The sequence below is a fragment of the Thunnus thynnus genome, chromosome 20 (assembly GCF_963924715.1).
Source record: "Thunnus thynnus chromosome 20, fThuThy2.1, whole genome shotgun sequence".
Lineage (NCBI taxonomy): Eukaryota > Metazoa > Chordata > Actinopteri > Scombriformes > Scombridae > Thunnus > Thunnus thynnus.
Window position 1 is genome coordinate 22,384,171 of NC_089536.1, and position 12,595 is coordinate 22,396,765.

At 41.7% G+C, this 12,595-nt stretch overlaps 1 protein-coding gene across 9 annotated transcripts in view; it reads left to right on the top strand.

The window, feature by feature from the left end:
- cacna1g (calcium channel, voltage-dependent, T type, alpha 1G subunit) overlaps positions 1–12,595 on the top strand; it is a 164,445-nt gene that overhangs the window by 121,375 nt on the left and 30,475 nt on the right. The gene's annotated exons all lie outside the window — the stretch shown is intronic.

Consider the following 12,595-nt stretch of genomic DNA (forward strand, 5'->3'; position numbering starts at 1 on the left):
GCATGGTGGCGGGTATACAGAGCTAGAGGGAGGGGGAGTTGTTGATTATTTAACCGCCCTGATCGAAAACGAGATGACCCCCCTCCCTTCCCCTCTTCTGCATGTGGTTTAGTACAGCCGCAGGGGCAGGGATAGACCCAAATCTGGAAGAAAAGGAGAAAGAGTTTCCCCTGAGTTCTCCCCTAGCTGAGATCTGAGATCATTTTGGGTGAGATTTGTAGGAGTTGGAGCTTATTCCCTGCCTGTTCCCCCTCCCCTCCGGCTGTATAGGAATTGGTGACAAACTGCTTTGTTGTTTTTTTTAATTCTTTCCACTGCCTCCTACTCCCAAAAACACAAGTGCTAGCATCTGCTAGATTAGACTTTAGTGCCTTTACTTACAGTATTTTAGTTGTTCCAAAGGCACTTGGTTTTTTACATTTACAAGGAGCAGTGGACACTACTGGTTTCTTAAAACCAAAAAAAAATCCCTTTGATTTCCTTCTATATGATAATTTTATTTGACCTGTTTCCGTCCAACTCTTGAGAAATACAGATGGAAATTGATCTTCCTTTTTCAGGAGGCGTCTGACAAGCGTATCTGGCCATTCAAGACACTCGCCCTGATCCCTGCACACTCTCAGTCGAACATATTTACACTTTATATAACAAGACGCCCTTTTTTGAGATTACACAAGAACCTTTCATATTTAAGTTAGTTTTCCTGTTTTTGCTTCTTCCTTGTTCTAATTCTTGGTTGAAAAGTTTGTCTCCTTTTTATCTGGCTTGGTATTTTTTTCGCCAGGAAACGGTTTTCACACACTCGTACCAAGCTGTTCAGGCTGAGAAAATGGATAGATGTTGGATTATTAGCAAAATAGTAAAGCAAGGTTGCTTAAAGGCAGAGAGAGCTTACTGGTGTAACTCATTCGATCGTAGAATACGATTTGTGTTATGGTGGTAAATGTCTGTTCTGGTTTGAGAGCTTTGGTTTGAAAATTGACAACTTTCTGATCATTATAAAACAAACAGTGGAAGTGTTAATCCAAAGAACTGGACTCAGAATCACTGGAAAGACAAAACATAGGAACATAAACCAGCTTAATCTTTCATTGCTTCCTTCTGGCCTTACTCCATCCCTCTTTCCCTCTTTCTCTCTCTTTGACTCTCTCCTGATTCTGACTCTAATCCATCCTTCCTTCCTCGCTTTCCTCTGCTTCTGCCTGACTAACATGGTCTCATTCCTCTAGATTTATTGGTTCCGGGGGTGAGTTGGGCCCTCTCTGAAGGCACATTGAAAGGTACAGAGTTTCCAGCATGTTCTGTGTGTCCCTTAAACCCCCCACCGCCACCGACCACGACCACCCACCATGGTGGCTAGGGTTCTAAGTTCAGTGATCACGGGAGGTAGGGCCCCATCCCGCGTCCCCGCCCCCCTGCCTCTCTCCCATCAGCCCTCAGTCCGCTGGACATGGTGTTACCTGTTTTCTCTGTCGTGGCTTTGTCTTTCACAGCTCTTCCACACCGTCCGCGATCCATCCACTGTCCACAGCACTGCACCGCTGCACCACCACCACAAAAGAAGAAGACTCTGGTCTAGTTAGGTTGGCAGGGAAACTGAGACAGAGATGTGGTAAGACAGGGAAAGGGTACTGAGTGGGTAACATATATTGAATTGTTTTAAGGTAAATGACTCCAGAGCGTCTTTGCCTTTTTAAGCCGAGGCCACTGTACTCCTCTTTTATTATTTCTTTTAGTAAGCATTTAAAGAATAATTCTAGTTTAATACAACATATTTTCATTTTGATTGCCATCTTTTCTATTGGTTAGGATAATATTGTACTCACCAAAGTAATTCCTGAGATTCGGGAGCACAGTGACATCGGTGCAGTGAGGTGTGAAAGGGCAGTATAATGTTTACCATGTTTACTATTTTGTATTTATTTGGCATGTTTCTAACATGGTCTACTTAACACAAGTACAAAGTATAGTTGAGGATGATGGAAATGTCATTAGTTTTGCAGGTATTTGGTCATAAACCAAAGAAGTGCACGTATCGAAGTTTTGACCTGATAACGGTGCAAGCAGAAAGGTTAAATGATCACTAAAGTTATTACAGTTCATCCTGAGGCAGACATGAGTGTCTGTGCCAAATTTCATGGCAACAGTTGAGATATTTCACTCAAAACCACAAATGTGATAGTCAATGAAACCAAAGTCATTAAGATTTATCTTCTGGGGACCACATATGTCTCTACAAAGTTTTATGGAAATCCGTCCAATAGTCGAGATATTTTAGTCTGAACCAAAGTGGTGGGCCGACCATCAGACTGATTTTACCATCCCTAGAGCCACACCGTTAATGTGACTAGAAACAAGCCAACAGGTAAGCCAGATTATGTAAACCATATCATTTGGAAGACAAATTAGCTAAATAAGTTTGGTAACCTGGAGGTTTGTATAAAATCTGTCTGATCATCTGATTGTATGTTCTTTGCCCAAGTTTTAAGCAATGTCACCACATTCTCAAATTTCAGCAATTAACTTGTTGAGTTCAATGATATAACCAATAGAGGTGTCGAACAAAACTATGACACAAGGCTAAAATTTAAAAAATCCAGAGTTGTTCTTTAAATTTGACTGACTTGAACTGTTCCTCTCTGGTCTTTCAGCTCATTGCTGTTACTGTAGATCAGAACCAGAGAGAACAAAGAGTTTGATCATGTTGTACAAGCGGTGCCATCTTGGATGAACAGATTTTCTCTGTTGCTAACATCCTCTAATAAAGGTCACTGGCCTCCATTAAAGGCCACTGGACCACAGAAATTTGTTATTTACTCATTGAGTCTGTGCTTGACTTAAAAGCTTAATTCAAGACACCCAGTGCCAAAATATGTAAATGTGGTCATAGTAAATTAAACAGCAACAAGCTCTGTTAGCATATCTAACTAGTTTTTCAAGCTGCAATCTCCTCATCGAGGGTTTAAATAGTTTCTTTGGGGGAAAACGATATATCTTGCATCAGCGGGACGCCATTATTAAATCATGATCTAAAATAGAATTAAGGCTCTTGCCAAAATGCATACATTTATTTGAACTTAACGGCTGATTTTCTACAAAACACTGAGCACAAAGGTTAGAGTAGTACAAGCCGTTATTAAGCCAGACTCCAGCAGGTTGTTAACAGCAGTCGGTTATGTTGGGCATAAAGGTCATCTCAGGGCTTTCTTACCACTCTGACTGGTTCGCTGGCACATGTGGTTCAATTGTTGCAACTTGTTTCCATGGCATCTATTTAAGGTATTGTTATGGTAGGTGACACTCGGCACAGAGGTGTGTTAAACGATGGCGACTCCTTAACTAACTGCATTATGAAAGTTTGTGTGTGTTTGCTTGTTATTATGTCATGTATCAGGTGCAATATTTGTTAAATAGGGGCACATTGCTGGAAGATAAACGTGCTGGATTGTATTCTTGTGTGTGTGTGTGTGTGTGCATATGTGAGTGTGTCAGGGAGCAGATGGTTGCAGAACAGGTTGTAAAATATGCAGGAGCAGCTCTCATCCTCAAATCCCCTCTCCTCTCAGTCTGGATGAGTGTCTGAGAGGGGAGCAGGACCCCGCACCCCTGTGTTGATCCTATGCGGCATTTCGCCTGAGGACACGAGCGCTCGCAGTATTTTGATATTTTCCTCTCAAAGGTAATTACAGAGTAGCCAAGAACACAAAACACACACACATAAAACACAGGGTGCGCACAGTGTGTTATGGTGTATTTGTGTTAGAGTGGTATTCAGAGAATAAGATGTTTGTGTGTGTGTGTGTGTGTGTGCGGGCGTGCATGTTTGTCACGCGTGCATGCTTGGCACACTGTGTTTGTGCCTGAGCATGTGAACTCTTATCTTTAGCTTGCACTGCTCTGGAGCAGCTGTTTGTGGAGGCCAGGAGGAGGAGAGGAACAAAGAGAGGAGAGGAGATGATGGAGGAGGCGCATTAAGATCTTGACTGAGGATGGAGGGAAGAGGAGAAGAGATACATGGGGATAGAGGGAAGAAGTGGTGGAATTACACAAACACACAAACCAACACACATTCATTAAAAAGTTTCATCAAATTATAACTAGCTATAAACATGCATTGATTAGAAACACATGTTAAGAGCTGTGGACTTGAGATTTAGACTGGAGGCAGTCCCAACAATGACTAGGGGAGTGACTTGGACTTGACTGCTGGGGGAATTGACTTATTTGAAACTTAACCTCCTAAATACTTTCGTGGAATTGAGACTTGAAAGCAACTTTTAACCTGGTAAAATTCTTGAACAATAAAATATAATAAATAAGACACATAAACTGAATATTATTAGGCATATACCATCTTTCCTTACAGCCCAGATTCCCCTCTGTCCTCCAGCAAGCTGTTTTGGAAGTCTCGTTAAGCAGACAGTCGGCTGTAAAATGTGCGGAACACTTGCCGATAACAGAGGGAAGATTGTCTCCAAAAATGAATTTCAGCCATTCCTGACATAAACTTTCATCCTCTGGCAGGCTGTAAAGACTTTTTAGCTGCTGCAGACTCTGACTGAAGTTCTGTATGCACTCAGCATAGCACTGAGTAGATGTGGGCTTATGCTATAGCTTCCTAGCATATTTGATTTGACTTTCTGGTGTGACGTAGCAATGAGTTCCACCTCAACGCCGCTCACTCTTGTGGCACGAATTCCAAAATTTCAAGTAATTTAAAGTTACTACAAGGAATTTGAAACTAGTTATGAAACAGTCTCATGATGCCTCTATGTGACCTACATAAGCACACCAGACTGGACCAAAGTGGTGGACCAGACTGACATCACCATCATTAGCATTATGCCGCTACTATAGCTAAAAAATCCCTTTAAACTCAAGTTTTGAAAAAGTTCAAATGTCGGGTCACTTTAAATGTCCCCCTTGAGACCTGAAACACAAGACAACAACAAGAAATACAGCTCGCTCGCTCTCTCACACACACACGCACACACTCACATTTCTAAACAGGAACTAGAGAAAAATATGTGTAAGGAGAGGTTGAATGGAGTTATGGTAATCACATATTAGAAAAATCTCACATACACACACACACACCCAGGACGGTCGGTTCCCCTCCGGGTCAGTTTGAAACATCTCTCCGTTTGAGTTGACTTGTGATGAGTCATGCATTCTGCAGTCAGAGTCAGCTGGTTGTGACAGACACATCAGGAGAAGCTACAGTACACTGCACATGATGTATGCTGCAAATTGTAAATATAGTTTCATATTATTTCCTCCTGATTCCACTCTCAGTCAGCTATCAGGGAGATGGCATGCTGGATATTTTGACAGACAGCAGCTTGTATCAAGGTAATGATGCTGTCATTGCTTCGGCACTAGTCTATAGGCTGTAGGGTGCTGTGTGCAGTGGCAGTATGGGTAGTAGCAGTTATTCAGAAACGTCTTTATAACCCTTTGAGGAAAAGAAAACAACCTGTACTTTTACAGCTAGTGTTTGAAACATATAGATGACTCTTTGGGGAAAACTAATTTGTGATAAAAAATATAAAGTAACAAAAGTATTATCCAATCAAAACCCCATCACATGCCGTTCCTTTCAGGCTGATTATTTTCATTACTGATTAATCTAAAGGTTAATCAGATTAATCAGTCAATTGTTTACTCTATAAAATGTCAGAAAATTAGGACAAATGGCAATGAAATTCATGTAGGAGGTGGATAAAAGTTGTTTAGGTTTATTCTTACTACATCACTGAATTAGAGCCATGAGGCGTACTACAATGATAACTAAATATAAAAACTGAAGTGTTTGTGAGTGACTGTAACACCGAGAGAGAGAGAGTAAATACAGAAAGGATGAAAAGAAATGGAGGAGAGTGAAACAGAGCGTACGCTGATATAAGTAAACATTTGAGCACAGATACGTATCTCTTTTTGGGTATTTGTTTGTGTTCCTCTTGTGCTTGTGAATACATACTGTATGTGTGTATTTGTGTGTATTTGTGTGTGTGTGCCATGCTAGTATTCCTCCTGTAAGTCAGTCTGAGAGATTTGTGTCTCTGCCATGTTAACAGATGGCCCTCGACTTCCCAAACAGGCTGAACAGATCAACACTGTAGCCCAAGCAGCTCTGGCTGGGTCAGCCCCCACATGAATTGACTCTATCATAACACTCTCTCATCACATCTCACCCCAAAAAGTCATCTTATCAGGAAATACAAGCGCGTGGACAAACTATATACAACTCAGGACAAATACAATGATTTTAATTTGTCAACCTTATATCTGCTGTATATGTCTGTCGCACTATTGTTCGTTAGGTCCAACCACTGCTCCTCTTTGTTTCTGTCATGATTTTCAAGTCTGCTACCCTTAAACCTGCAGTGAACTTTTGTCTCCCCCTTCTGGCAGTGAGAGTAATTACAAAAACACTGTCATCAGGTGTTTACGTCATAGGCTCCGCCGTAGCCTACTCCGCTGCTACTGTTGCAGCTTCAAAACAGTGGATAAATGGTTCTGAGCATCAGACAACCCCCCAAAATGACTCATTTCACTATCATAATTTGATCCATTTGGTCCAATAACATTTGGAAAATCTAGAGGAACCACATGATTAAAGTATTTTATCCTCATTCATATTAGCTGAGGGCTAACCGGAAGTTAGGCACTCAGCCAGCACAAGTCTCTGGTGCACATGCTCTGCCCATAGAGTGTGTGCAGTATGCATTCATCTGGCCAGAGCGGGAATGTCGCCACTGACACCAGATTTAAAAACTCTGTGTACTGTGAAATACAGAGAGATTCACCTGGCAGTGATAGGCTTAATCGGCATTGTGTGTGCAAACCGGCTCCGGTTGGATCCACACGGAGAGCCGGGAATAACTGGGAGGTTAGGGCAGGCTAGCTGGCTGTGCTTCCCTCCCAGCCATGTTGCAGCTAACGCTCCACTAGCCTCCCAGTAAGCCCCAGCTCTTCATGTGGATCCAACCAGAGCACCAAGCCCCGGTTTGTTATTCAGGTTAAAGTGGGAAAGAAGCAATGGGTCTATTGGGTAGTTGAGTGAAGTGGAGCCTGCAGAGCAAGCACCAGGACCGTCAAGGTGAAACAGTCCATGGAGGAGCTGCTGTGTTTGGCTGCACAGATAGGAAACACCTCGGCTGACAGGATGTATCGTTCTGTTTGAAAAAACTTCTTTTTAGTTTATAACTGCAGTTGGCAACCAGCGTATTAGGTGCATTACCACCACCTTCTGCTCCAGAGATTAAATCCTACACATTAATCCTGTTTGTCTAATAAACTCAAGGAAAACTCTATTTCTCCACCCACATGGCAGGTCAATTAAAGTTTTAATGCTGAGCTCCTGAACTCCAGTCATCCTAAGTGCTTCCTTCATATACTGTCTTTCTTGATCATACTTAGTACAATCTATGATTGCATGCATAACAGTCTCCCATATATTGATTTAGCAATCAGCCAAAATGAGTTGGACAATATTGGCATATTGGATATTGAGTTGGTGTCAAAATCAGCTAAATATTCAGCCATGACTTTGAAAATCTTTTAGATAACACTAAGCTATGCTTTCTGTACTCCAACACAACAGACTCCTCTTGGCACTCCTCTCTCCAACTCTGTCATGGCTGAATATTTAGCTGAGAACAATTCAACTCTAGCAAGATCTCAGAGCGAAACTTCTCCTTGAGCGAGACTTGGTTAGACACAATAACAAATAGACCAGATCAAGCGAAAGTAAAGAAAAACGATTTATTTCTCTGTATGGTCCTTTCCATAATGTTGTCAGACACTTATAATAACAATCCGAGTCTGTCAGTGACAAAAACAAGCAGTACATTGAAGTACATTGATGGTGCGCTATTGCCTCATCGGATTACACTGCAGCCCGTTTCACAGCTGCCAGCTGCAGCACTCTTGCTCAATACTGGGCCGATTTCAAAAATTGTTGTCCCCATTAGTCACTTAGACACAAAATGATGGGAAAATAGGGTCCAAGTTGAAAAAGTTTCCCTTTAAGACTCAGTATGATGCCATTCATATCTGCCTGACTTCAGTTCAGACAGCATTATCTGCTGCTTGCCTTTTAAAAAATAGACTTAGTTCAGTGCTAATAAACATATTAGATGCAGGAAGGAATCACACTTATCTTTGTGCACAATACTCATCTACTGGGAACATCTTTGCTAGTGCATTTTCTTTCTTAATGCAACCCATGAATATGTACATTGACCAGCGTGTAATAGGTGATAAAGCAAGTGACGAATAGACTGAGTTGCAGACTGTTTGAATCACAGCATGGAAACATCTCCAATCCTACATTTAGCTCTTGAAGACTTCGCAATGGAAAAAATAGCTTTATTAAACGTTAATAACCTGAAATGCAGGTCAGATTTACTTTGAGTTTGACAAAGTTTTCCAACCTTTTGAACCTTTTTAAGCCCACCAAAATGTATGTAAATCACACACCTAGCTGTCACATAATGGAAGTCCCCATACCTCAGGTTAGTTAGTTTTAGTAGAGTAAGTAAAAAAATAGAATAGGCTTTAAACTTCTGTTTCTTATATCATGTTGTCATCAGCAGCTGATGTGGATAATGTGAATATTGTATTTCCCATGTAGATTCATAAATCCTCATCACCTTGAGGTGGATAAACAAAGTCGTTTCCTATGTTGTGGTGTTAATCTTTGTTGTCAATACACGGCCAGCAGTCGACAACAAGAGGAGGATAATAGGATCATCTCCTCACACATCGTTTACCCTAGTGCCAAACACACACACACACACACACAGGCACCCAAAACCATAAGTGTGGGTATATGCAAAGCAGCATGACATTCCATGAATAGCTGTTCTTCATCTATTAGCTCACACACACACACACACACACAAGGAGACACACAAGCCAGCCGGTGCCAATCCCGAGCTGTATCTGGGTCAGAGCTAACAGAGATGAATCTAACGGAAGTTTCACATTGCCCCTTTTTCTTTCTTCTATTCGTCTGTTGTAGAGATGTAATTAATAACACCAGTCCTTCAGGGAGAGGGTGAATAAGAGAGAGAGTGAGTAGGAGAAGGAGAAAGAGAAGAGGGGAGGGTAATAGAGAGGTAAAGAGTGAAAGACGGTGACACAACTTGGCAAGAAGCCTCAAAGATGCAGCTCAGGGGCGTAAAACTTTGATGCCACAAGGTGTAGGTAGCAGTGTTAAGTGAAGTGTTAAATGTACTGAATCTTTCATAACTTTTAGGGGTTAGAGGCTACTGGAAGCCATGTTAGTGCAACTGCTTGGGGGTGTGCCATGTTCGTCAACTGTTTCCTGATGTTCGGTACCCTACTTACCACCCACTACCTGACATCAGTATCCTAAAGTGGAATAGTGGAGTCATAGTCAACCACATGATGTATTAATGTTACTTCATCTTGTAAATTAGCTAATGAAACTCATTTGCCTCCAGGAAACATTAAATGTATTAGGTCATTCATAAATGCGGTGGCTTGAATGACTGATGAGGGATACGCACTGAATAGGTGACAATACAGAGACTGATGTATTGTTGGTATGCCCAAGAAGGAAAATCAAAAGTAATATTATGACTAATAAAGCTCATTAATTTCCACAATGTTGTAACATTAATAATTGCTTGAACTGCTGGGAAAGAACATACAGCAATTACTTATTTTGACTGAAAAGCTGTCAGCAGTTTGTGGGAGGAAAAACTGCCCCAACAACACCCACTATGAATGTTTCATGTTGGAAACTTTCACTATAAATATTTTATCTACAGAAATGTCAAGAAGGGAGCAGCACAGAGCAGAGTGGCAGTCTCATGACTGGAGTGCTGCCCAGTACTGCATTGAATACAGTGATGAAAGAGACATGAGGTGGACTTTGAATTTTTTTTTAATGTTCTTCTAAGTAGAGGATTTCTCTATGCACGGTCCAAAACCAAAAACTGTGTCCTAACCGTCTGTTTGAGTGCGCTAATGTGAGGATGAGTACTAGATGCCAAAGTAGCAGATGAGCTGATTAGTTGTGTGTTTAAAACCAGGCTGGACATGACACACATTACCATCATTGGGCTGATTAAAGTTAGGATTTGGGCATCACAACTGATCAGACTAAGTTGGACCAAGTCCCCATATATGTTGGACCAACATATATGATGAGATTCACTTATCTTGAGATTTGTACCTTGCTGTAATGACAGACTAGAAATTGTTTTAGCCTCTTAACTAATTTGTGTGCTTTTTATAGCGGTGTGACAGCTATAATGGGTTCTATATGGTTGTAACTTGAAAGGCAAAAATTGAGAGTTCAGATTCTTCTATAATCTTTTAAAGTTAGACAGTAAAAGCGACTTTCTGTCAATTACTTTTTCTCTCTTGTGTATAGTGGACAGGGACTGTGTTAGAGTAAATGTGGCTCTGGATTTAAACACGTATTCAACAGAGGGAGAAAGGATGAACTTCTGTGTCATTATACTGTTAAAAAGCTTCCCATCGGTCTGTATCTTGTCATCACTGTTATCCCTGTTACTCCGTCCTCCACTCACGCCGTCAAATCGCTTGCCTTCACCATCCAATCCCCCATTTCAATTGGTCCATCCTGCTCAAGTATGACTCAGAAAGAGGTGTGTCAGTCTACCATGTGAACCAGTATAATGTTTGTTTGTGTATGTGTGTGCGTGCGTGTGTGCGCGCGCGCGTGTGTGTGTGCGTGTGTGTTATCATGCCCAGTCATTTTGAAAGATGTCATGTTTTCTTATTTCTTTGCCTCTTTTCTTCTGGACTCCTCAATTTGCTCTGCTGCTCCTCTCTGTTATTCCCCAGTTTGATTAATTTCTGTTCTTTCTTATCGTTTTTGTCCTCTTCCTCCCTCTATCTGTGTCTCTTACTCTCTCTTTGATATGTAAGCAAGGCAGCAGAGCATTCGGGAATTCCAGTTGAATCTTTTTTTTTTTGATTGTTTTACAGTAACTGTTTGTGTTGACAATTGTTTTTTTTTTTTTTTTTTAAGACTCGGTGTTTGCCGGATCTCAAAATTGGACATCCAGCCCATGATATTGAAGGGTGACACATTTTTCCTGGCAGACACTGAGTCTCAAGGTTTACTACTGAGCCATTCACCATGAAGGACAGGGGCATAAAAGCAGCTGCTGCATCCTTCCAAACTATTACCTCAGATCTGTGAAAATAGATGTTTCTCAACCTTTGACTCATTTCCATCCAGATATTTTACCTTTAAAGTGCACTGTAGCTGCTTTTACGGCCCGTGCCCTGCTCTTTCTTTCACAGCCATTCTTTTCATCATCAAGGATCCAACCTTTAAGTCTCTTTCAGTCCCTACATCTCATCCATTTTTCCCCAATTTCACCATCATACGCGAATCCCTGATGCAACTACCACACCCATAGATCCTTCAGACACATTCAGAGAAGATCCAGGAAAGCAGCAGCCATTGCACCAATGAATCAAAGTCATAGCAGTGTCACGTGTTATTTTGAGCTTCATGGTCAGGCCTCCTTTTCATCGGAGTAGCCGGCACAACATCCTCTCCACGTCACGACCTACTCTAGACACCCTCACATAATCACCACATTCTGGACACCTGTAGGTCCACCGTGTTCCAGACCCATACTCTACATATCCAGTCCAACCCAACCTGCGCTCACCCACACAGTCACAGTAATACCCATAGTGCTGTGCTGTGGTGTTCTTATTCATCGGCCCCACAACCAAGGAACCGCACTGTGTCTGTATTTCCCAACAAAGACCGCCTCGGAAATGTATAGATTATGTTTTTGAGCGTGGCCGCGTCCAAAAGCAACTCCCAGGCCAAATCCTCAGCCCTCAGCATACTCACCTGGACAGGTGAGGTGATGGTGGGCGTCCTTGTAGGGAAGGTGAGTGCACCAGAAGGCGAAAAGAGGAAGAAGGGCTCTTGGGGTTGTTTTTGGACAGGGAATATTTTACATCTGCTTTTTCTAACAATGTGTTTCTTTCTTCATGTCTATGGGACCCCAGGAAGATTTTCAACAGGGGTTTTAGATCTCCTTAGAGTCAGTGAAATCATTCAGTAAAAGTAAAAGCATCACAATGGATTTGTTTTGTCACAACCCAACATTAACAGCTTTGTTTGTTTTTGTTGGGTTACCAAGAATAACACGACTAAATTATTCCATTTTGGTCATAAACAACAAAAATGTTACCTTCATTATAAGCTCTAGATATAACAAACATAATGAGATCTAAGTACCCATGAGATTGTCCTGGATGGTCCGGTAATTGTACACAGAATCAGTGTTGAGGATTATCTTGTCAAATGCATGCATGAGGATGGAGATGCAGAGAGCAGGTATCATGACCTGCACAGAGAGGTTTGTAGGTCGTGACCCCTCTGCGTCCATCCTCGTTCCCTTTCAAAATGATCAGTCAGAGCAGGGAGAGGAGGCTACACCTGCCACATCAGTGAAGGAGGGGAGAGAGAAAATGGGTGCAAAAGGAGAGTGGAGACAGACGAATTACTCATTCTTGTTCAGTCTTCCACCCAATACCTTTTCGGTCCATTGCCACCTTA